General features: G+C 39.2%; 1 protein-coding gene across 2 annotated transcripts in view; it reads right to left on the bottom strand.

The window, feature by feature from the left end:
* LOC137279140 (kin of IRRE-like protein 2) overlaps nucleotides 1–25861 on the bottom strand; it is a 318732-nt gene that overhangs the window by 230508 nt on the left and 62363 nt on the right. The window lies entirely within an intron of this gene.

Raw genomic sequence — 25861 nt, forward strand, 5'->3', positions numbered from 1 at the left:
TAGTTTCTTGTCACTGTAATCTACTGTTATAAAAATCAATCAAATAGGAATTATGGCTGTCATGTATCTAATTAGGTGCTCAACTGTGTTCTATCACACTCAACAAACATCTACTTCACCTCTGTCCCTACAAACACCAAGGGACAATAATGGAGTGTACACAGGCCCTGGATGCCAGTAGAAGATGCTCCTGGTGTGGTCATGTCAGCAGCTCAGATTGTCCTGAAGTCCACTCAGACACTACAACTCGTGTGTAGACAAGATTACAAGGCTTTCCTGATTTTCTGCTGGATCCAAATCAAAATCTCCAAGACCCAAGAAAAGGAAAATTGTTTTCATTGATCGTTAATTCAGTCTCGCCAATTTTCTGAGAAACATCAAGCCTAGTGCATGAGGCTGTCATTGTTCGGCCTCTCATGTAAAAGCAGCAAGCCAAACTGATACACTGTAAATTAGCTAATGATTGCTATTAATTGCTTGGATCTGGTAAACTAGTATGACCCTGTTTTCATTGGAGGGGAATTATTTTGGTATTTGTCATTCTCATTTCATCGTAAATTAGGTTGCCTCTCGGTCAGCTGATTTACAGCCCGGTCAGTGTTGGGAAAAGTAAGGCTCCATAATACAATAGATAAAGATAGATGTTTTGGTGTTATGAATTATACTGAGATATACTGTTACATTTAATAGTCGGTGCTGTGAAAGTCATAGAGAAAGTAAGTCAGTATAGTTTTACACCAGTTTTAGAAATATATATCAGCATTATCACAACCAGTGGACACGAGAGATGAGCTCCAGACAGTGTAGTTATTTGGGGAATGTGAGTCTTTGGAGTGATGAATGAGTGCTTTACCCACTAGGCTACATAGCTTCGACAACAGATATATACTTGACATAATTTGCATAGGCTAATACTGAGGTAAGTCTAAGTTACCATTGGTATTTTTAAGATAAGTCTGCATTTATATAAGTGAATACCGCCATGAATGTATAATGAGATAAATCTTTACTGACATATCTGTATTAAAGGGGCACTGATGCGCTGCAATTTGTGGACTGGTTGTTCCTTTCGTTATTGTTTTTCTCCTGTGAGTACTCTGATGATACCCAGAATTTGTGACTGGTTCGTGACCTCTGCTGTGCAGCCCGTATGCGCAATTGAGAGTATTATAGACAGAATAAGGTGAAGTCATTTTCAACTTCATTACAAATATATTAAGAAAACAAAAGAAACACTTTGAACGTTATCTTCTGCCAGTGGTAGAAATGTTTAAAAACTATTAAGACGGAAAAATAACGAAGCCAATGTACGTCTTTCACATTGGTGAAAACCTGACAAACCTCTTATTGGTCATCCAAGATAACACACCTGGCAACTAATTGTATGATGTCCGCCATTCTAAGTAATTTAGTTAACCAATAATGAGCAATCAATCAAAGCAATGGTGGTTAATTCTTTGAAGGGAGGATGTTGTTTTTACGCTCACACTTTACGACAGGTTGTATTCAGTATAGATTATTAAATCTACGCTCATAAACACTGCCTTTTTGACAAATCAGCTGTGGAAGTAAATAATCAATCAGTGTGTTATGGGTTAATCCTTTGATCGATGTTTGTTTATGTAACTCAGTTCATAAACCCTCTTGCATCACTTACACGCACATATTACATAACATACAATACATTTGCCACTACAGACCTTAATTTATAATGTTGAGTATTTACTCCAGACAGGAGAAATGCCAAATGGGAACCTATGTCCAGTAATCTTAGTGGTGTTACCACTAATTATACCCATTATAAATTCATTAACTGACCATCAAGTGAATGATGACAAATAACACGTGTAGGCTTATACCATCAAACGCAAGTTACAGCAAAGAAGATGTAATCTCTGTGTCGCACACAGCCTGAAAACACTTATGGACCGAAACTGTTTTGAGGATACCAATGGAACTTCGCTGTTTCATTAGAAATACATACAGGCATTTGCTGTGTACTTGGGTAAAATAGGTGTAGTCATTATTTTTACATAAATTTTTTTCAAGTCATTGTTTCTAGTTTACGAATTCCAATAGATCAAGTGTGTGTTTTTATTATAACAGATAACTACCACCACTATCACTACCAGTTTATCATAGATAATAAACCAGGGTAGCTACCTCATTTACGTATGATTTTTACTATGACAGCTGGGCCAACCAAGCCTCAAAACTATCTAAATATAAAGTTTTGCAATTTTTCGGACTTATATGAAACAAATGGCTTGCTATGTGCCTACAGACATCATATTTTCACATGACATGATTGAATATCGAGGTGAAAAACACAGAAATTGGATCAGTCTCTATACCATCAGAAAAAACTACACTGCTGGGATATTTTGTTACAATCAGACAAGGAATACCATGGATATTTTTAAATAATGGCATATGATGGGCATCTGGCCTCTTGACTGTTTAGGGTGAAGAAATTCTGCTAATGTGGACAGGAGCCTAGTCCCTTTGTCCGGCACAGTCAAGGGAGTGGGTGCTCACCAATTTGCAGCTTGATTTCATAATTAGACCGTTGCCGAGAAACACTATTCGCTCCATATCAGTGCCACTTTAAGTTAACGTATATAGACATACAGCACAGGAAGTGTGGATTGAAATATGCACATATTGTGATATGTGTAGTGCGGCGACAAATGCTTCAGACTCTAGGTTTAGTATGAGTAGCAATGTCCACATGTCAACAGGCGACTGTTTCCCTTCATTATTTTGGAGAAGATAAGCCAAACACCAAAACTGACGTTTCACATCACAGTTTGAAAAATTTCTTTCCCATTGATTTTTTAAAGCTTGCAAGAGTTGCCACATTTACCAGTGGTGTGGGTCATGGAAAACTGACTGCGGAGCCAGACAGATCTGCAGATCTGAATGAAACAGTGCTACACTATAGAGTACACAAGTACCACTCCAATGTAACTCCCTGAACATGTCATGTCACAGTCTCTGGAGTTTAGTGGTCTGAGGACTGATACGGGATGTAACTGATGGCTTGACACAAACATCACCTACACAGTGCCCCATTGGGAGAAACATTAACCGCTGGCACCATATGCTGGCAAGCTGTCATGAATAATTCAATACCAACATATGACAGGAATTCCTTCATAAAGAATTCCTTAAAAATATGACAATTGTATTTACTTTAAGTTGTGATGAGGTCTGACCTCATAGGCCTCAACTAGCAGTCCATGATACAAAGAACAGGAGAGGAACATAGGAACTAGCCGAGGCACAGGATAAATTCACACAGGTGTGATCAGACAGTATGATTACACATGTAATTCAGAGTATCAAGACACACAAGTTATCGAGAATATCAAAGAAAGTGCCTGGAAACACAGATACATCAAACAGAGTAGCAGTACACACAGGTACATCAAAGAGAGTGCCAGTACACACAGATACATCAAAATGAGTGCCACTACACACAGATATATCAAAGAGAGTACCAGTACATACAGATACATCAAAGAGAGTGCCTTTAAACACAGATACATCAAAGAGAGTACCAGTACACACAGATATATCAAAGAGAGTACCAGTACACACAGGTACATCAAAGAGAGTGCCAGTACACACAGGTACATCAAAGAGAGTGCCTTTAAACACAGATACATCAAAGAGAGTACCAGTACACACAGATACATCAAAGAGAGTAGCAGTACACACAGATACATCAAAGAGAGTACCAGTACACACAGATACATCAAAGAGAGTACCAGTACACACAGATACATCAAAGAGAGCGCCAGTACACACAGATATATCAAAGAGAGTGCCAGTACACACAGGTACATCAAAGAGAGTGCCAGTACACACAGATACATCAAAGAGAGTGCCTGTAAACACAGATACATCAAAGAGAATGCCTGTAAACACAGATACATCAAAGAGAGTGCCTGTAAACACAGATACATCAAAGAGAGTGCCTGTAAACATAGATACATCAAAGAGAGTGCCTGTAAACACAGATACATCAAAGAGAGTAGCAGTACACACAGATACATAAAAGTAGTGCCAGTACACATAGGTACATCAAAAATAGTGCCTGTACACACAGGTATATCAAAGAGAGCGCCAGTACACACAAATGTTTATAAGAGCATTGATATACACAGGAACAATCATGTAAAATATATGTATCTGTATACATTAAAGAGAGTATTTTCACACATAATAACATATGAGAACATTGATAGGCGCATTGTTGTATACATGTATGACATTAGTTTTGATACACATGCGTACACAGAACACACATACTGATATCAACCGAAGAAGGCTGTATAGAGGCACATGTTCAAGGAAGCCTGCATAGCGGCACATGTACAAGGAAGTCTGTACAGAAGCACATGTACAAGGAAGTCTGTACAGAAGCACATGTACAAGGAAGTCTGTATAGAAGCACATGTACAAGGAAGTCTGTACAGAAGCACATGTACAAGGAAGTCTGTATAGAGGCACATGTACAAGGAAGCCTGTATAGCGGCACATGTACAAGGAAGTCTGTATAGCGGCACATGTACAAGGAAGTCTGTATAGAGGCACATGTACAAGGAAGCCTGTATAGCGGCACATGTACAAGGAAGTCTGTATAGAGGCACATGTACAAGGAAGCCTGTATAGCGGCACATGTACAAGGAAGCCTGTATAGCGGCACATGTACAAGGAAGCCTGTATAGCGGCACATGTACAAGGAAGTCAGAACAGAAGCACATGTACAAGGAAGTCTGTATAGAAGCACATGTACAAGGAAATCTGTATAGAGGCACATGTACAAGGAAGTCTGTATAGAAGCACATGTACAAGGAAGCCTGTATAGCGGCACATGTACAAGGAAGTCAGAACAGAAGCACATGTACAAGGAAATCTGTATAGAGGCACATGTACAAGGAAGTCTGTATAGAAGCACATGTACAAGGAAGTCTGTATAGAGGCACATGTACAAGGAAGTCTGTATAGAAGCACATGTACAAGGAAGTCAGAACAGAAGCACATGTACAAGGAAGTCTGTATAGAAGCACATGTACAAGGAAGTCTGTATAGAGGCACATGTACAAGGAAGTCTGTACAGAAGCACATGTACAAGGAAGTCTGTACAGAAGCACATGTACAAGGAAGTCTGTATAGAAGCACATGTACAAGGAAGTCTGTACAGAAGCACATGTACAAGGAAGTCTGTATAGAGGCACATGTTCAAGGAAGTCTGTATTGAAGCACATGTACAAGGAAGTCTGTATAAAGGCACATGTACAAGGAAGTCTGTATTGAAGCACACGTACAAGGAAGTCTGTATAGAGGCACATGTTCAAGGAAGTCTGTATTGAAGCACATGTACAAGGAAGTCTGTATAAAGGCACATGTACAAGGAAGTCTGTATAGAGGCACATGTACAAGGAAGTCTGTATAGAGGCACATGTACAAGGAAGTCTGTATAGAGGCACATGTTCAAGGAAGTCTGTATTGAAGCACATGTACAAGGAAGTCTGTATAGAGGCACATGTACAAGGATGGCAGACAATTAAAAGAGATGTCAGCTATGGTATCTCTAACCAGCTCTACTGCAGACTGATGCTAAAATTGAAGCAGAGACTGATCCAACTATTGATGAAACTACTGGTGCATCACAATTGACCATGGGCCTGAAGCAGTAGTCAGTGAGCTGAAATGTCCACAGTTGACATCAATACTACCATGCATTCTAAGTGTCATGAGAAGATGTCTTGTAAAACCCTCTGAATATGTGAATATCTCTGCTTTTCCGTTGTTCTTATTATAAATCTACCAAATTTAAATTTAGTTGCATCTAATCTTATGTGAGATGATATTTTGACACAATTGAGATATCAAACCTTCCTCCTATACTGCTGGACCAGGAAAATGACAGACCTGAGTATTCATCCTCACGAATACAACAGTCATCCTGACTAATACAACAGTTACACAGACCTCAGTATTCATCTCAACCGGTACAACAGTTGCACAGACCTCAGTATTCATCTCAACCAGTACAACAGTTGCACAGACCTCAGTATTCATCTCAACCAGTACAACAGTTACACATACCTTGGTATTCATCTTCACCAGAACAACAGTTACACAGACCTCAGTATTCTTCACAACCAGTACAACATTTACACAGACCTAGGTATTCATCTTAACTATAGCGCCACCTAGCAGGAGTAGTGGTCAGTTGACTTGCTGCTAGTTCTGCTATAGTTTTTTTTGAAAGAAGTCCGAAAGCGGCCAAAAAACACACAACCTGGAGGTATAGAGAATATTCCCACAGCAAAATGGGCAGCTCGTTGGACCTCTGGAGGATGCGAATTGGTACATTTCATCATCCACAAGGCACTTGCCAAGTCGACCATATTGATCCCTACACCCCATACACAATCTGGTCCTCTCAAGTTCATGGTCACCACACTGGTCCTAGCAAGCATTGCATGTGTAAGTACAACTACATATCAGCTATTTGATAAACGTTTACTTTGTGGAGATGTAGAAACTAATCCAGGGCCGAGAAGTTTGATGTGTTCAAGAATGAAATTTTACACGAGCTTCGTAAAATAAAAAATGATCTGTCAAAGGATATGAAGGACATCAAATGTGACACACATAAGTTGCATTCATGTGTAAATGGAATTCGACAGGATACTGATAGCATCAAAAACGAGCACCACATCTTGAAATTAGATGTTGATACACTAGATGCATGCCAAGATGCCTTGGAATCCAGTTTTTCATCCCAGAAAACACAAGACTCCTCCAAGCTGGAAAACTTCACCCAAAAGGTAAGGACTAATGCCTGTGACAAACTTGTGGAATCACAGGCTGGATTTCGTCAGGGACATTCTACCACTGACAATATTTATGTTTTACAATCAGTCATTAAACAGTATTCAGCAAAGAAAAGGCGAAAACTTTATGCCTTATCTGTAGACTTTTCAAAAGCTTTTGATGTTGTGAATAGGTCGAAATTATGGATGGTTTTAATAGAGAGGGGTTTCTCCGAAAATGTTAAGCGGTGTACAAGCTATATATAATTGAATACGTTTCTCTTGAATGAAGTTGTTAACTATACAACAGTTACACAGATCTGGGTATTCATCTTGACTATACAACAGTTACACAGATCTGGGTATTCATCTTGACTATACAACAGTTACACAGATCTGGGTATTCATCTTGACTATACAACAGTTACACAGATCTGGGTATTCATCTTGACTATACAACAGTTACACAGATCTGGGTATTCTTCTTGACTATACAACAGTTACACAGATCTAGGTACTCATCTTGACAATACAACAGTTACACAGACCTCAGTATTCATTCAGACCAGTACAACAGTTACAAAGACCTCAGTGTTCATATTAAGTTTTATAGAGATTCCAGTATTCCAGCAGTAGAACTGTTATAAAGAATCCATTCATCTGGACCACTGCAACTGTTTCATTCATCCTGATTGTAAGCAACCTTGTAAACATGATACAATTTATTTTCACCAGATGTTAATGACTGGAAGCTGCCATTACCCATTTATCAACATACATGAAATATGTCATCTATACAGTTCAACTTCTTAAAGCAATAATTGATACAATAAACAATCAAGTGACCAGTGGGGTTTATAAACAGCAATATTGAACATGCACACTATTTTAGGAACAGCAAGACTTAATTCTCTGCGTTCAAAGCAGGAGACAGTTCATCTGAGGAAGCTGAAAGCAAGACTTTAATATCAGTCTGGGATGAGGATGAGAAATCTCCTCACTTCAGTTTTAGATTGTGTTTTATGTGTTTAATCCCGAACACCATTAAAATCTGTCCAAATACCCCCAGCAGGACCCTACACTATCAAAGGGATTAAATTGGTTCATTTAATTTTATCTGGTAACACAGTTGTGACACTGATGTGATGGTAGAAGTTGTGCCACTCTCAAGACATGCACATGGAGCGTGGTCTGAGTATTTCATTACAGATAGAAAACCCACTTTATCATCAATTAATATGTCACTCACATTGATTTGATGACATCTAATTCAACATATGAAAGGATGAATGAATTAGAACTACCTCTGTTAACCAAGAAGACTTGACATATCTCAAATTTATTGAATTAAACAAGACCACACTGAGCAAGTGGCCATGAGTTGATGCAATCAATAGCATGCAATGATTTCTGGGACAAACTTCAGTGGGTTGTACACTTGTGTCACTGATTTTGTATCAACAATGATCAAATCTTGTTGTTTAATTATTGAAAGGTGAAAAGATGATAAGAAATTCTACACAGCTTTCTGGATCACAATGTCTTAGATCCTGTCAAATGGTTCATGTTTCAAACAAAGGTCCAGCCACAGTTGTAAATTGCTCTCAGAATGAATGCTTCATGACCATGTCAGATCATCAAGTCTTACAGTGTGGGACTTACACTTTGAATGCTTCACGACCATGTCCAATTATCGACTCTTACAATGTGTGACTTACAGAATGGATGCTTCATGACCACGTCAGATCATCAACTCTTACGGTGTGCGACTTACACTTTCATTGCTTCACAACCATGTCAGATCATCAACTCTTACTGTGTGTGACGTACAGAATGGATGCTTCCTGACCATGTCAGATCATCAACTCTTGCAGTGCATGACTTACACTTTGAATGCTTCACAACCGTGTCAGATCATCAAGTCTTACTGTGTGTGACTTACACTTTGAATGCTTCACAACCGTGTCAGATCATCAACTCTTACTGTGTGTGACTTACACTTTGAATGCTTCATGACCACGTCAGATCATCAACTCTTACAGCATGTGACTTACACTTTGAATGCTTCACAACCACGCTAGATCATCAACTCTTACTGTGTGTGACTTACACTTTGAATGCTTCACAACCACGTTAGATCATCAACTCTTACTGTGTGTGACTTACAGAATGGATGCTTCCTGACCATGTCAGATCATCAACTCTTGCAGCGTATGACTTACACTTTGAATGCTTCACAACCATGTCAGATCATCAAGTCTTACTGTGTGTGACTTACACTTTGAATGCTTCACAACCACGTTAGATCATCAACTCTTACTGTGTGTGACTTACACTTTGAATGCTTCACAACCACGTTAGATCATCAACTCTTACTGTGTGTGACTTACACTTTGAATGCTTCACAACCATGTTAGATCATCAACTCTTGCAGTTGATGATCTAACATGGTTGTGAAGCATTCAAAGTGTAAGTCAAACACAGTAAGAGTTGATTATCTTGCAGTTGATGATCTAACATGGTTGTGAAGCATTCAAAGTGTAAGTCAAACACAGTAAGAGTTGATTATCTAACGTGGTTGTGAAGCATTCAAAGTGTAAGTCACACACAGTAGGAGTTGATGATCTAACTTGGTTGTGAAGCATTCAAAGTGTAAGTCACACACACACACAGTAAGAGTTGATGATCTAACGTGGTTGTGAAGCATTCAAAGTGTAAGTCACACACAGTACGAGTTGATCATCTAACTTGGTTGTGAAGCATTTAAAGTGTAAGTCAAACACAGTAAGAGTTGATGATCTAACTTGGTTGTGAAGCATTCAAAGTGTAAGTCACACACAGTAAGAGTTGATGATCTAACTTGGTTGTGAAGCATTGAAAGTGTAAGTCACATACTGTAAGAGTTGATGATCTGATGTGGTCATGAAGCATTCAAAGTGTAAGGCACATACTGTAAGAGTTGATGATCTGACTAGGCCATGAAGCATTCAAAGTGTAAGTCACACACAGTAAGAGTTGATGATCTAACTTGGTTGTGAAGCATTCAAAGTGTAAGTCACACACAGTAAGAGTTGATGATCTAACATGGTTGTGAAGCATTCAAAGTGTAAGTCAAACACAGTAAGAGTTGATTATCTAACGTGGTTGTGAAGCATTCAAAGTGTAAGTCACACACAGTACGAGTTGATGATCTAACTTGGTTTACACTTTGAATGCTTCACAACCAAGTTAGATCATCAACTCTTACTGTGTGTGACTTACACTTTGAATGCTTCACAACCACGCTAGATCATCAACTCTTACTGTGTGTGACTTACACTTTGAATGCTTCACAACCAAGTTAGACCATCAACTCCTACTGTGTGTGACTTACACTTTAAATGCTTCACAACCAAGTTAGACTATCAACTCTTACTGTGTGACTTACACTTTGAATGCTTCACAACCACGTTAGATCATCAACTCTTACTGTGTGTGACTTACACTTTGAATGCTTCACAACCAAGTTAGATCATCAACTCCTACTGTGTGTGACTTACACTTTGAATGCTTCACAACCAAGTTAGATCATCAACTCTTACTGTGTGTGACTTACACTTTGAATGCTTCACAACAAAGTTAGACTATCAACTCTTACTGTGTGACTTACACTTTGAGTGCTTCACAACCACGTTAGATCATCAACTCTTACTGTGTGTGACTTACACTTTGAATGCTTCACAACCAAGTTAGATCATCAACTCTTACTGTGTGTGACTTACACTTTGAATGCTTCACAACCACGTTAGATCATCAACTCTTACTGTGTGTGACTTACACTTTGAATGCTTCACAACCACGTTAGATCATCAACTCTTACTGTGTGTGACTTACACTTTGAATGCTTCACAACCACGTTAGATCATCAACTCTTACTGTGTGTGACTTACACTTTGAATGCTTCACAACCAAGTTAGATCATCAACTCTTACTGTGTGTGACTTACACTTTGAATGCTTCACAACCACGTTAGATCATCAACTCTTACTGTGTGTGACTTACACTTTGAATGCTTCACAACCACGTTAGATCATCAACTCTTACTGTGTGTGACTTACACTTTGAATGCTTCACAACCACGTTAGATCATCAACTCTTACTGTGTGTGACTTACACTTTAAATGCTTCACAACCAAGTTAGACTATCAACTCTTACTGTGTGACTTACACTTTGAATGCTTCACAACCAAGTTAGATCATCAACTCTTACTGTGTGTGACTTACACTTTGAATGCTTCACAACCACGTTAGATAATCAACTCTTACTGTGTTTGACTTACACTTTGAATGCTTCACAACCACGTCAGATCATCAACTCTTACTGTGTGTGACTTACACTTTGAATGCTTCACAACCAAGTTAGATCATCAACTCTTACTGTGTGTGACTTACACTTTGAATGCTTCACAACCACGTTAGATAATCAACTCTTACTGTGTTTGACTTACACTTTGAATGCTTCACAACCACGTTAGATCATCAACTCTTACTGTGTGTGACTTACACTTTGAATGCTTCACAACCAAGTTAGATCATCAACTCTTACTGTGTGTGACTTACACTTTGAATGCTTCACAACCACGTTAGATCATCAACTCTTACTGTGTGTGACTTACACTTTGAATGCTTCACAACCACGTTAGATCATCAACTCTTACTGTGTGTGACTTACACTTTGAATGCTTCACAACCACGTTAGATCATCAACTCTTACTGTGTGTGACTTACACTTTGAATGCTTCACAACCACGTTAGATCATCAACTCTTACTGTGTGGGACTTACACTGTGATTGCTTCACAACCACGTTAGATCATCAACTCTTACTGTGTAAGACTTACACTTTGAATGCTTCACGACCATGTCCAATTATCAACTCTTACAATGTGTGACTTACAGTATGGATGCTTCATGACCACATCAGATCATCAACTCTTACTGTGTGTGACTTCACTTTGAATGCTTCCCAACCACGTCAGATCATCAACTCTTGCAGTGTGTGGCTCTCAAAATGAATGCTTCTCGACCATGTCAGATCATCAACTATTACACTGTGTGGTTCTCAGCTTACTAGAGCATACAAAAATTGCCATGTGTCTGAGTGAGTGAGTGAGTGAGTGAGTTTAGTTTTACACCACACTCAGCAATATTCCAGCTATATGGAGGCAGTCTGCAAATAATTGAGTCTGGATCAGAAAATCCAGTGATCAACAGCATGAGTATTGATCTGCGCAACTGGGAACCGATGACATGTGTCAACCAAGCCAGTGAGCCTGACCACCCGATCCTGTTGGTCGCCTCTTGCAACAAGCAGAGTCGCCTTTTCTGGCAAGCATGGGTTGCTGAAGACATATTCTACCCTGGATCTTCATGGAAATTGGATGGACTGTACGTTGACATCAGTCAAAGGGATCAAGAAGATTTAAGAATTAATATCAGTAAATAGAGTCATTATGTGACAAGTAAGGTCAAGTAATAAATCCAAGACATACCTGACAATGAGCTATCTCACAATCACATCTTCACTCATCACCATCAGGTTATCAACCTCCCTCACTTCAACACAGATAACTTCCAAAGCAGAATTACTTTTTCTGTTAACTGTGTTAGTGAATATTTTTCCAATGGACTTGATCCCAAGTAGCCAGGTGAATCCATAAATCAATGACTGTCACGTGAAAACAGCATCAGTACGAAAACAGATACATTATCGGCTAATATAAAGCACTTTCACTCCTTACAAAATCAAAAACATCAATAGAAAAATGCAACATTATGACTAAATTAGCCCTTTTTGAAAGGCAGTGATCAAATTTTCCTTTCACGTACCTGATCAGAAATGCTTAGTGATCGTTATGCATTTCATCTCGCACATTTCTGTCACCTGCGAGCCAATCACAGCTGACTAAAACATTGGTGCTGAATGAAACCCATGTCAGGCATGATGGATGTTGAATATTGGATTAAGTCGTCAATTAGCACAAATCCTAACTGTAAATATAATCAATTTCATGTCAATCATGGTGCTGAGATACATTTAGCTGTATCAATATTCCTGCTTATCTTGGGAAGGCTAGGGTCTACTGGACACAGACTTTCAATTACCATTCAGGAGACTTCACTTGTGAGCATCAATACATCAAATAGAGACTGCAGCCAAAACATATGCTTAAGAGAATCCTTAACAAAGCTGGCTTGATGAACAGAGATATAGCTGGCTTTGTCCAGCTTCATATACAAAGCTCAACTGCATTGATATTCCAGTCTTGCCTCTTCCTTAAATGTAGTATTGGCAATGACTATTAGGGAAGGCGTGGAATGGCATATGCTTACTGGCTGTTTTGACAGGTCTCATGGATCAAGCTAACACTTTGACTTCAAAGTGGCCAAACTGTGAACTGCATCATCCTCTGCCCACTGAGGTAGGGGAACAAAAAGTTAGGTACATAGTGTTTTGACCAATGAGGTACAAGAACACATAGTCAAGTACATGGTAACATACTCACATGTTATATTTGGAATTACACATTCTGGGTAAGGAACAGATTCTAGTACTTTCTTTTTAGTTGCGTCCCATTTGGCATTCAAACACACACCCTCAGAGTAAGGCACGTAATCGCCAACACAGAGAGTCAGCCATCTAACACACTCAGCCACCACGACTTCCACAAAATGGAAGAGGGACAACTGGTAGTCTTGGCTACAGGCTTTGTGTACCCCACTGATATGTGTTAATTGCCATGGCTCCCACAGCAGAAAGCTAAGATTATACAATGCCATGTAGAAAGTGGTAGTACTCTATTATAGTACTTTTTGTGAGCTCTGTCCCATCAGGGATTCAAACTCAACTCAAGTAAGGGAACACATAGTCAAGTACACAGTGTTCTGATCACTGACACAGGGGAACACATAGTCAAGTATGAAGTGTTCTGATCACTGACACAGGGGAACACATAGTCAAGTATGAAGTGTTCTGATCACTGACACAGTGGAACACATAGTCAAGTATGTAGTCTTCTGACCACTGACACAGGGGAACACATAGTCAAGTACACAGTGTTCTGATCACTGACACAGGGGAACACATAGTCAAGTACACAGTGTTCTGATCACTGACACAGGGGAACACATAGTCAAGTACACAGTGTTCTGATCACTGACACAGGGGAAAACATAGTCAAGTACATAGTGTTCTGACCACTGACACAGTGGAACACACAGTCAAGTATGTAGTGTTCTGATCACTGACACAGGGGAACACATAGTCAAGTACACAGTGTTCTGATCACTGACACAGGGGAACACATAGTCAAGTACACAGTGTTCCAATCACTGACACAGGGGAACACATAGTCAGGTATGAAGTGTTCTGATCACTGACACAGGGGAACACATAGTCAAGTATGTAGTCTTCTGACCACTGACACAGGGGAACACATAGTCAAGTACATAGTGTTCTGATCACTGACACAGGGGAACACATAGTCAAGTACACAGTGTTCTGATCACTGACACAGGGGAACACATAGTCAAGTACATAGTGTTCTGACCACTGACACAGTGGAACACACAGTCAAGTATGTAGTGTTCTGATCACTGACACAGGGGAACACATAGTCAAGCACACAGTGTTCTGATCACTGACACAGGGGAACACATAGTCAAGTACATAGTGTTCTGATCACTGACACAGGGGAACACATAGTCAAGTATGTAGTGTTCTGACCACTGACACAGTGGAACACACAGTCAAGTATGTAGTGTTCTGATCACTGACACAGTGGAACACACAGTCAAGTATGTAGTGTTCTGACCACTGACCCAGGGGAACACACAGTCAAGTATGTAGTGTTCTGACCACTGGCTGGCTTGATGAACAGAGATATAGCTGGCTTTGTCCAGCTTCATATACAAAGCTCAACTGCATTGATATTCCAGTCTTGCCTCTTCCTTAAATGTAGTATTGGCAATGACTATTAGGGAAGGCATGGAATGGCATAAGCTTACTGGCTGTTTTGACAGGTCTCATGGATCAAGCTAACACTTTGACTTCAAAGTGGCCAAACTGTGAACTGCATCATCCTCTGCCCACTGAGGTAGGGGAACAAAAAGTTAGGTACATAGTGTTTTGACCACTGAGGTACAAGAACACATAGTCAAGTACATGGAAACATACTCACAGGTTATATTTGGAATTACACATTCTGGGTAAGGAACAGGGGAACACATAGTCAAGTACACAATGTTCTGACCATTGATGTAGAGGAACACATAGTCTAGTACATAGTGTTCTGACTGGTAAAGTAAGGAAACACATGGTCAGTACATGAGATGCAGACATGATGCGATGAAGACATGATGTAATGGAGACATGATGTGATGGAGACATGGTATGAAGAAGACATAATATGATGGAGACATGATGTGATGGAGACATGATGTGGTGGACAGATGATGTGATGAAGACATGATGTGATGGAGACATAACATGATGGAGACATGATGTGATGAAGACATGATGTGATGGAGACATAATATGATGGAGACATGATGTGATGAAGACATGATATGAAGAAGACATAATATGATGGAGACATGAAGTGATGGAGACATGATGCGATGAAGACATGATGTGATGGAGACATGTGATGAAGACATGATGTGATGGAGACATGATGTGATGAAGACATGATGTGATTGAGACATGATATGAAGAAGACATAATATGATGGAGACATGATGTGATGGAGACATGATGTGATGGAGACATGATGTGATGGAGACATGTGATGAAGACATGATGTGATGGAGACATGATGTGATGAAGACATGATGTGATGGAGAGATGATGTGATGAAGACATGATGTGATGAAGACATGATGTGATGGAGAGATGATGTGATGAAGACATGATGCCATGAAGACATGATGTGATGAAGAATGATGTGATGGAGAGATGATGTGATGAAGACATGATGTGATGAAGACATGATGTGATGAAGACATGATGTGATGGAGAGGTGATGTGATGAAGACATGATGTGATGAAGACATGATGTGATGGAGAGATGATGTGATGAAGACATGATGCCATGAAGACATGATGTGATGAAGAATGATTTGTGAAAAAAAGCTTATGAAAGGTATTTCCATGTTTTCTTGTACTACTCTGAAGAAACACCCATCTTGCCTTACTGAGACAGACACAAGGAACGTGTAAGAGTAAGTGAGCAATGTGAATGCCTTCACTGATAAGCCAGTGAATCACTTCACCCCTGCTTGTGATATAAGGCCCTATAGCCAGCTAGACAGGAGACATAATAGATACATAAATGTCTGCTATTACTTTGTCTCTACTGAACATGAGCATTTCACTCTGGCTGTTTGTGCTTGAAATCTGTGACATTGAATAGACACTTATGTATGCTCATACAAGATACAAAGAGGGATGGACAATGAAGCACACTGGACGGATGAAACTGTTTTTGTGAAACACTGGTCATGCTGTAAGAAAATGGCTACTGATATATAGTGATATAGGAGGTTACAAACTAGCTGTTTTGAATGAAAGCTTCTTAAGTCCAGACGTATCCGAGCCACTTCATGTCATTCGGTCGATCATTGCCCTGAACAAGGTTATTCTCCAGGATGGTTGCTGCTTCTACAAAACACAACATAAAAACTCATGGTGATGAGAAACTGTAACCATGTAAAAGGGATGTGTCTTTAAATTCCTTTCTCAGAATCAGTTTGACAGTAGTTTGGCACAAAGGTTCATCTCTGAATATTGATAACGTCAAAGAGTCCTTCGGCTCTAACAGAGAGGCCATACGTCCCTGATAAGCACCATTTGCATCACACATAACACATGGACTTGCTAAATCATCAGGTATGAATAGTTTTTTTGCCATATTATTATTCTGAAATTGCCATATCAGCAACAACTGACAAGTACAAGAAACAATAGGCAAAAGGACTATGTCGTAAGGTATTACAAATGAATGAAACAAGAACGTCAACTTCATACTAAAAAGAATGTTACCTGTGCGCAGCATGACCTCTAATCATTGGAAAGATATCACCTCAGCACATGGAAAAAGCCTTCTCACACCCATATGGCAAGAACCACAGGCTATGTGGATATCACCAGATTGATGACTTGAACTGCCACTACCCATGTATCTACAACTTTGGGCTGTGTGGATGTCACCAGATTGATGACTTGAACTGCCACTACTCATGTATCTACAACTTCAGGCTGTGTGGATATCACTAGATTGATGACTTGAACTGCCACTACTCATGTATCTACAACTTTGGGCTGTGTGGATATCACCTAATCATAAACACAGAAAATCATTAGCGAAATATAAATGTTGTGGATGTTGTAAAACATCATTTAAGTTAAAGAGTTTCAAATTCTGACATAGAAGCTGAGGCCCTATATACAAGTAATGGCAAGTAAATGATAAAACTAGCAAAATGTATCTGCTCTTATTGAGGAAATTTGAATTGAAATAGTTTGATTCCCCGTGAACGAAATATACCGACAATAAACTCTGTGTATCCTCAACAAATTTTCTCCTAGTGATTTGAGCTGCACTGATCTAGCGGAGTATAGCGGAGTTATGCCCCGTTATGCTTCTATGTGTATGACCTCTCTATCACCATTTGATATCAAAGGAGAAAATCCATTTTTGACATTTATATTGAGTCATTTTTAATGTTGAGCATGCGAAAGCACAGAAACCCATTTAATATACACTTATGACATTCAGAAATCAGGTCGTATTTTCTTAACTCACACTTTCTGTAAAAATGCCAAATGAAAAAGTCATAGCACAGTGCTTTTATTAGTGCACGATAAAAAGCAAGAAACTGACTGATTTTTAAGGCATAACAAAATGTTGGACAACATTTAGCAGAGTCAGTTTCTCAAACTGCTGAGGTAGTCCCAGTAATAATTATACCAATGGTTAGGAAATTTAATATTCTATATTTCTGTTGAATTTTATGGCTGTACGCAGATCCAAGACCATACGCATGCAGTTTTTGCACAAGTTTCACTTTTCACTATTATACAAGTACCTTGGAACATTTAGTGGTAGCAGGTTAACGTGGAATACCAACACTGAGGTCTTGTATAGTAAATGGCAACAATGTCACCATCCAAGGCACAAACTGCCATTTTTTAATGTTTCTCAATCTGTTATGATGTTGTTTTTTACCACTTCTATTCAGAGCACACCCACTTATTCTTCTCTTTCACACAAAAATAAATCGAAACTTAACAAAATTATAAATACAGCTAGTAAAATAGCTGGGGTTACTTTCAATAATCTTTCACTATTTTTTGAGTGGCAAGTATTTTCAACATCTGAAATCATTAATGACACAACACATTTTTAAATCAAGCATTTAAACTTCTGCCATATGGTCGCTGCTACATGCTACCAATCACTAAGACTAAAAGAGTGCTGCAATTTTAAACAAATGTTGATTGTCCAGTTATCATCTTATTCATTTAATATTTTTAAGGACACATTATCTCGTATGTGTTTAGTAGTTTCATATTTTCTGCTGTTATTCATTTGTTTCGTTTTTTCCTCAAGCTCTGTGATACAAAACAAATTCCTCTTAAGGTAATAAAGTATTGTCAATTTCTATTCACTTCCATAAACTGAATAAACCAACATTATGTCATAAAGGGCCTGTTTAACAATGATGTCCATCCTTCAAAGGATTAACCTCCAATACACTGATTGCTCATTCTTGGCAAACTAAATTACTTTTTCTAAGAATGGCCGACATGTGGACACTGATGGATACATTCCATAAACAAGGTAATAGACAGATATTATTGTTATATCTTTAGTCTATTTTAATATTGATATTTGTATTTTATTTATATTCATTTTTTTTAGTATTCAACAGAATCATTTGATCAACATGAAGTGTAATGAGGCAGACAGCACACAAAAGATTGCACTTAGGGCATGTGTGTGAAATATGATTACATACATAATCTATGACATGTCCAGATATTACGGTCATCTCAGAAATTCACTATAAACAGTTTCAAAATACATACAAATACACTGGCCAAAAAGTAGAAACACAGAACCAGAATGTTTCCAGTCACAAATAAGAAGGTAAACATGAAAACCGTAATACATGAAAACAACATGAGGAGGCCAGTGATATGCTAAAATTACATTGTGATGATGGGGGTGGAGAATGATGAAAATGCTGAGCGTGTTATATGAGTGGGTCCCAAGCACATGGTAGATGGATTCCTTGAGCTTAATTTGGCACCAGTTGTTGTTGCTGGTGGAGAAGACTTGGGCGGCTTCCAATCGGATGGCATGATCCTTGTTCTTGATGACATCGGCTCCCACGGCCGAAAGCTATAATTACACGATGCCATTTAGAAAGTGGTCAAATGCAACATATGTCATATTTGGGATTTCACTTTCTTAGTAAAGTACAAATTCTAGCTTTCGGCCGTGGGAGCCGTGCCAATTTACACTCATCAGAGGGGTACACAAAGTACGCAGTCTAGACTATCAGTTGTCCGACTTTCATTTTTTGTGGAAGTCGCGGTGGCTGAGCGGGCTAGGCGGCTGACTTTGTGTGCTGGCAATTAGGTGCCTGACTCTGAGGGTGCGGGTTCGAATCCCGGATGGGACTCAACCGAAAAAGTACTAGAATTTGTACTTTACTAAGAAAGTGAAATCCAAAATATGACATATGTTGCATGAATCTGTTTGTAGAACTTGTCGCTAAAGGTGAAGTAGGAGGTTTCAAAGCAGCTGGAGGTGAATTTGATGATGCTGTCTGTGGTGAACTTGGTTTAGAGTTGGTCTGTTCTGCTTTGGAGCTTGGTACAAGGGATGTCAAGGGCTTCTTGTACAGGGATGTTGGTAAAAAGATCGACGACATCATAGCTGACCATGGCACCTGTGAGGCTGGTGTCTTTCAGCTGGTTGATGAATGATGAGGAGTAGCTAATGTAGGACTTACCCTCTATTTCCTAAGGGGGCAAGGAGGCGGGAGAGGAACTGGGCAGTCTTGTAGAAGACTGATCCTTTGGAGCAGACTGGTATCGTGGCTTTAGGTGGCTTCTTGTGGATCATAATGGTGGATCTTAATGGTGGCTCTGGCATAGGAAGCTTGGGGGTTGATAGGGTTGAGATGGTTGTACATGGTTTCATTAATCTGTGAAGTACTTTCAGGGTCTTCTTGTGTTGATATGCTGATCTTACAGTTGGGTCCTTGGGGATGGTCAGGTAGGTGGAGGTATCAGAGAGTGTCTTGTTGATGAGCTAAAGGAATTCATGATGACAGTTGCTTTGACTTTGTCAGCTCAGTTATGGTGATAGTGTTGTCTTTCTGTAATTCAGCCATGGAACATTGCTCATCTCTGGCTAGGTTGTTTTGTGGTGTTGAGGCTTTCTTGATGTGAGGGTCTTGCTGCTAAGTTTGACTACAGAGATCGGGCTGGAGGGTGTGTTCAAGTTGTACTCTGGAGCTGTCAATCTGGGTCTAAAGATGTGCTTTCTGTGAGCGTAGGTGCTGGAAATGGTGCTTGATCATTCTGGAACTGGTATGGTGAAGGATGTTATCGATGGCAGGGGAACGTTGAACAGGTGATGTTAGCTGGAATGCTCTGGGTACAAGGTTGTTGTCTGGGCAGCGAGGAAGGAAGATGAGGTGGTAGTTGGTCTTGACACTCCACAGACATGGATTCAAGATCTACGCCTGCTACAAACCAACATACACCGACCAGTACATCCACTACAACTGTCAGATCAAGCAAGCCATCGTAGCCACCCTCACCAGACGTGCCAAATGCATCCACCCATTTGCACTCACCCATGAACTACATCTAAGGGACACATTCTCTCAGTGGACACCCTGTGGACCTTGTCACCAAGATCATCAACAAGACCCTCACTATTACTGAAACCATCCAACAATCCTGCCCCATCCCTCATCAGTCACCATTCCTTACATTGGACCCATAAGCCGTAAGATCTCCCATCTCATCAAGACCCAAGCCCGTATTGACATCACATTCTCAAGTGGCAAGACCCTGGAAAATGTTTTCAGAGCCAAAGGTAGAGGATCAAGTACTGCCTTTGTCAATGCTCGACCTACATTCACCTGATGAAGGAGCAAGCATATGCTCCAAAACATAGTGTTATCCACGACAAAGAAGTTAACATCCATAAATCTGACTTTTCTCAGTGTTTCCGTGTTTCTATTCTAGGGTTTTCATGCTTATGTTCCCATGTTTCCAAGCTTATGTTCCAGGGTTTTCATGCTTATGTTCCCATGTTTCCAAGCTTATGTTCCAGGGTTTTCATGCTTATGTTCCTATGTTTCCATGCTTATGTTCCAGGGTTTTCATGCTTATGTTCCAGTGTTTTCATGCTTATGTTCCAGGGTTTTCATGCTTATGTTCCCATGTTTCCAAGCTTATGTTCCAGGGTTTTCATGCTTATGTTCCCATGTTTCCAAGCTTATGTTCCAGGGTTTTCATGCTTATGTTCCCATGTTTCCAAGCTTATGCTCCAGGGTTTTCATGTTTATGTTCCAGGGTTTTCATGCTTATGTTCCCATGTTTCCAAGCTTATGTTCCAGGGTTTTCATGCTTATGTTCCCATGTTTCCATGCTTATGTTCCAGGGTTTTCATGCTTATGTTCCCATGTTTCCAAGCTTATGTTCCAGGGTTTTCATGCTTATGTTCCCATGTTTCCATGCTTATGTTCCAGGGTTTTCATGCTTTTGTTCCCATGTTTCCAAGCTTATGTTCCAGGGTTTTCATGCTTATGTTCCCATGTTTCCAAGCTTATGTTCCAGGGTTTTCATGCTTATGTTCCAGGGTTTTCATGCTTATGTTCCCATGTTTCCAAGCTTATGTTCCAGGGTTTTCATGCTTATGTTCCCATGTTTCCAAGCTTATGCTCCAGGGTTTTCATGTTTATGTTCCCATGTTTCCAAGCTTATGTTCAAGGGTTTTCATGCTTATGTTCCCATGTTTCCATGCTTATGTTCCAGGGTTTTCATGCTTTTGTTCCCATGTTTCCAAGCTTATGTTCCAGGGTTTTCATGCTTATGTTCCCATGTTTCCATGCTTATGTTCCAGGGTTTTCATGCTTATGTTCCCATGTTTCCAAGCTTATGTTCCAGGGTTTTCATGCTTATGTTCCCATGTTTCCATGCTTATGTTCCAGGGTTTTCATGCTTATGTTCCCATGTTTCCATGCTTCTGTTCCAGGGTTTTCATGCTTACATCATACGTGGTCATTAACAGCATGCTGAATTCATAGGTAATGAAAGTAAATATTTTCCTTTTATGCTAAAATATTGATTGTTTCACTAAATATTTAGAATATTTGCTGGCCTCTTGATCGGGTGGTTGGCTGATTGCAACTCCCAGTTTGGACGGACACTAAATATGTGCTGTTGGACCCCACACAGCTAAAATTTTCTAAGATGCTTTCCTTCAGTAATTAAGGGAATTATTTCCATCATATCATCTGGCAGTCACCTGCAGTTTCCATCCTTCTCCATACCACATAATTGAATAACAACTGACTAGGATTTCAGCAGTACAGATTAGAAACTGCCTGAATCGGTGAAAAAAATGTCTGCAACCTAGATAATTATTTCCAACTTTTGTTAAAACCTCTGGGCTAAATGTTTGTAATGATAGTGTTACAGGCAAACAATCAATAGATGTGTTCCAATTAACGACTTAAATCCTCATAATCTCCCTTTTCAAGTCACACTCTCACCCCTGCTAATCGTATCGGCAAACTGAGAGGTAGGGCTGAACAAATTCTTACTGCTTTCAAGTATTTGGACAGTTGACTTGCAAAAGCTCTGCAGAGGAATGAATGACCGATTCATCAATTAGCATCAATGATAGGCTGTGTAGTCTGGATTCCCAGGTACTTGAAACTGGCTAACTTCTAGAAATCTTTCATAACTTGTACAGACTCCCAGTTTCAATCTTCAGTGAGATCTACACAGAATTCAATTGCTGAAGATCAATGGAGGTCAGGGCCCAATCGTGAACTTTGCTGTGCCTGGAATACCTCATGAGCTTTTTTCTTCTCATGTCTTAATCAATTTAATTTGAAGACGATGAGAGGAACAAAATGATACTGTGGAAGTGAAAGTGCTAGAACTGACCATTGCCCTTCTCCATTTTATTCTTCAAGGTTTAGCAAATAGATGGAGGGAATGGTGACACTTCTGGTGGAAAATCAATGATTAAGCAGTAAAAACTATTAAAAACCCTCAAACACTGGCAGTTTTTCCCATAAGAAAATTGACTAGTGGATAGGTGTTCATTACAGGATATTTCTGTAGCACCTTAACATTATCATTTGCTTTGTGATCTTTAACCATACTGTCCGTGAAAATCCCTACAATGAAGAAATAACATGGTCTGGCTTCCTGTCTCTGCCCTGAGTTTGTCAATGTGGCTAAGGAAATGTGGATGAGAGGAGGTACTAGGGGTGAGATGAGGTACTGCAGGTGAGATAAGATACTGCCGGTGAAATGAGGTAGTGTGTGATTGCAGGCAAAGGATAAAAAACGACCCTGATGTTTTGGTAGCAAATATATACCCGCAGAAGAGGAAAAATCCTACTCTAAGCATTCACCAAGGAGAAGTGTTTTAGTCAACTTATGAACCATCGTGTATGTAAAACACAAATATGTATTATTTTCCGTTTGTGCAAATGTTTTGTTTACGTCTACTGATCTGGAAAACGTTGATGGAACAGTCTACAAATGATGGAACAGAGATGTGACTGCCAGCCACATGCTCTACATGAGGTATCACTGTCCTGCATGTGCACTGCCTGCAGTACCCAGTCTTTTGAGGAACATATGGTTCATACTGACAAAGAATCTCATTCTTCACAGCCATACTTTGTAGACTAGTGAATAAAACCGCCAAGCTAGAGAGCGAAGGGTTTAGGTTTAGAAATGTCACAGAATTCTTCTACCTGATTCTGGAAGGAACCTACTGTAGTACATACAAAATCAGAGAGAGGTTTAAAAAGAAGTATAGTGTGTGATTATATGTTAAGTAACTGTAGTGTGTCACCATATGTTATGTAAATGTAGTGTGTCACCATATGTTAAGTAACTGTAGTGTGTCACCATTTGTTAAGTAACTGTAGTGTGTCACCATTTGTTAAGTAACTGTAGTGTGTCACCATGATGTTAAGTAACTGTAGTCTGTCACCATATGTTAAGTAACTGTAGTGGGAGATTGTATGTTATGTAAGTGTGGTGTGTAATTCTATGCTATGTAAGTGTAGTGTGTGATTGTATGCTGTATAAGTGTAGTATGTGATTGTATGTTATGTAAGTGTAGTGTGAGATTATATGCTATGAAAGTGTAGTGTGTGATTGTATGTTGTGTAAGTGTAGTATGTGATTGTATGTTATGTAAGTGTAGTGTGTGATTGTATGTTATGTAAGTGTAGTATGTGATTGTATGTTGTGTAAGTGTAGTATGTGATTGTATGTTATGTAAGTGTAGTATGTGATTGTATGTTATGTAAGTGTAGTATGTGATTGTATGTTATGTAAGTGTAGTGTGTGATTGTATGTTATGTAAGTGTAGTATGTGATTGTATGTTATGTAAGTGTAGTATGTGATTGTATGTTATGTAAGTGTAGTGTGTGATTGTATGTTATGTAAGTGTAGTATGTGATTGTATGTTGTGTAAGTGTAGTGTGTGATTGTATGTTATGTAAGTGTAGTATGTGATTGTATGTTATGTAAGTGTAGTATGTGATTGTATGTTGTGTAAGTGTAGTGTGTGATTGTATGTTATGTAAGTGTAGTATGTGATTGTATGTTGTGTACATGTAGTATGTGATTGTATGTTATGTAAGTGTAGTGTGAGATTATATGTTGTGTAAGTGTAGTATGTGATTGTATGTTATGTAAGTGTAGTATGTGATTGTATGTTATGTAAGTGTAGTATGTGATTGTATGTTATGTAAGTGTAGTGTGTGATTGTATGTTATGTAAGTGTAGTATGTGATTGTATGTTGTGTAAGTGTAGTGTGTGATTGTATGTTATGTAAGTGTAGTATGTGATTGTATGTTGTGTACATGTAGTATGTGATTGTATGTTATATAAGTGTAGTGTGTGATTGTATGTTGTGTACATGTAGTATGTGATTGTATGTTATGTAAGTGTAGTATGTGATTGTATGTTGTGTACATGTAGTATGTGATTGTATGTTATGTAAGTGTAGTATGTGATTGTATGCTGTGTACATGTAGTGTGTAACTCCATGTTGTGTAAATGTTGTGTTTGATTTATGTCATACAGTTTTAGTGTGTGATTGCATCCTATCTCAATGTAGTGCGTGGTGGTATGTTTTGTCTATGTAGTTGTGATTGTAAGCTATGTGGGTTTAGTGGGTATTTTTTGTACACCATCATGGAAGGAATAAATTTGTTGGAAAAACAAAGATAAAAACTTTCAAGCTCAGTTTCATTCATATTGACAAACGAAAATATATGAGCTGCCAAAAATATATTTTGCTATGTTTTCATGAGAGAACTTTATCCAGTGGGGACATGGTGGTCAAGCAGCTTAGTGAGATATAGCAAACTTTGAAAATTGTGTGGGCTAGTATCTCTGGCAGCACATCAAAGCACAATTTTGTCCTTGCAAAACACAACCTGACTGAGATCAAGAGATTCTGCTTACAGTGACTACATGGCGGAGATGAAGCGCTAGTATGTCCGACATGGTTCTGCCATTAGCTTGATCTTGATGATGCTGTTCATGAACAATGATCACATCAGAATTTCAAGCAGATTTCTTGACAGCTAATCCCTTTCAGAAAACATGTCTGAAAACAGATCAGTGAAGTTGCGTGTCACAACAGAAGCAAGCATGTGTTAGGATTCAAATAAAAGTTGGGTGATTACATTAGAA

The sequence above is a fragment of the Haliotis asinina genome, chromosome 3, assembly GCF_037392515.1.
Source record: "Haliotis asinina isolate JCU_RB_2024 chromosome 3, JCU_Hal_asi_v2, whole genome shotgun sequence".
In the NCBI taxonomy this organism is placed as follows: Eukaryota; Metazoa; Mollusca; class Gastropoda; order Lepetellida; family Haliotidae; genus Haliotis; species Haliotis asinina.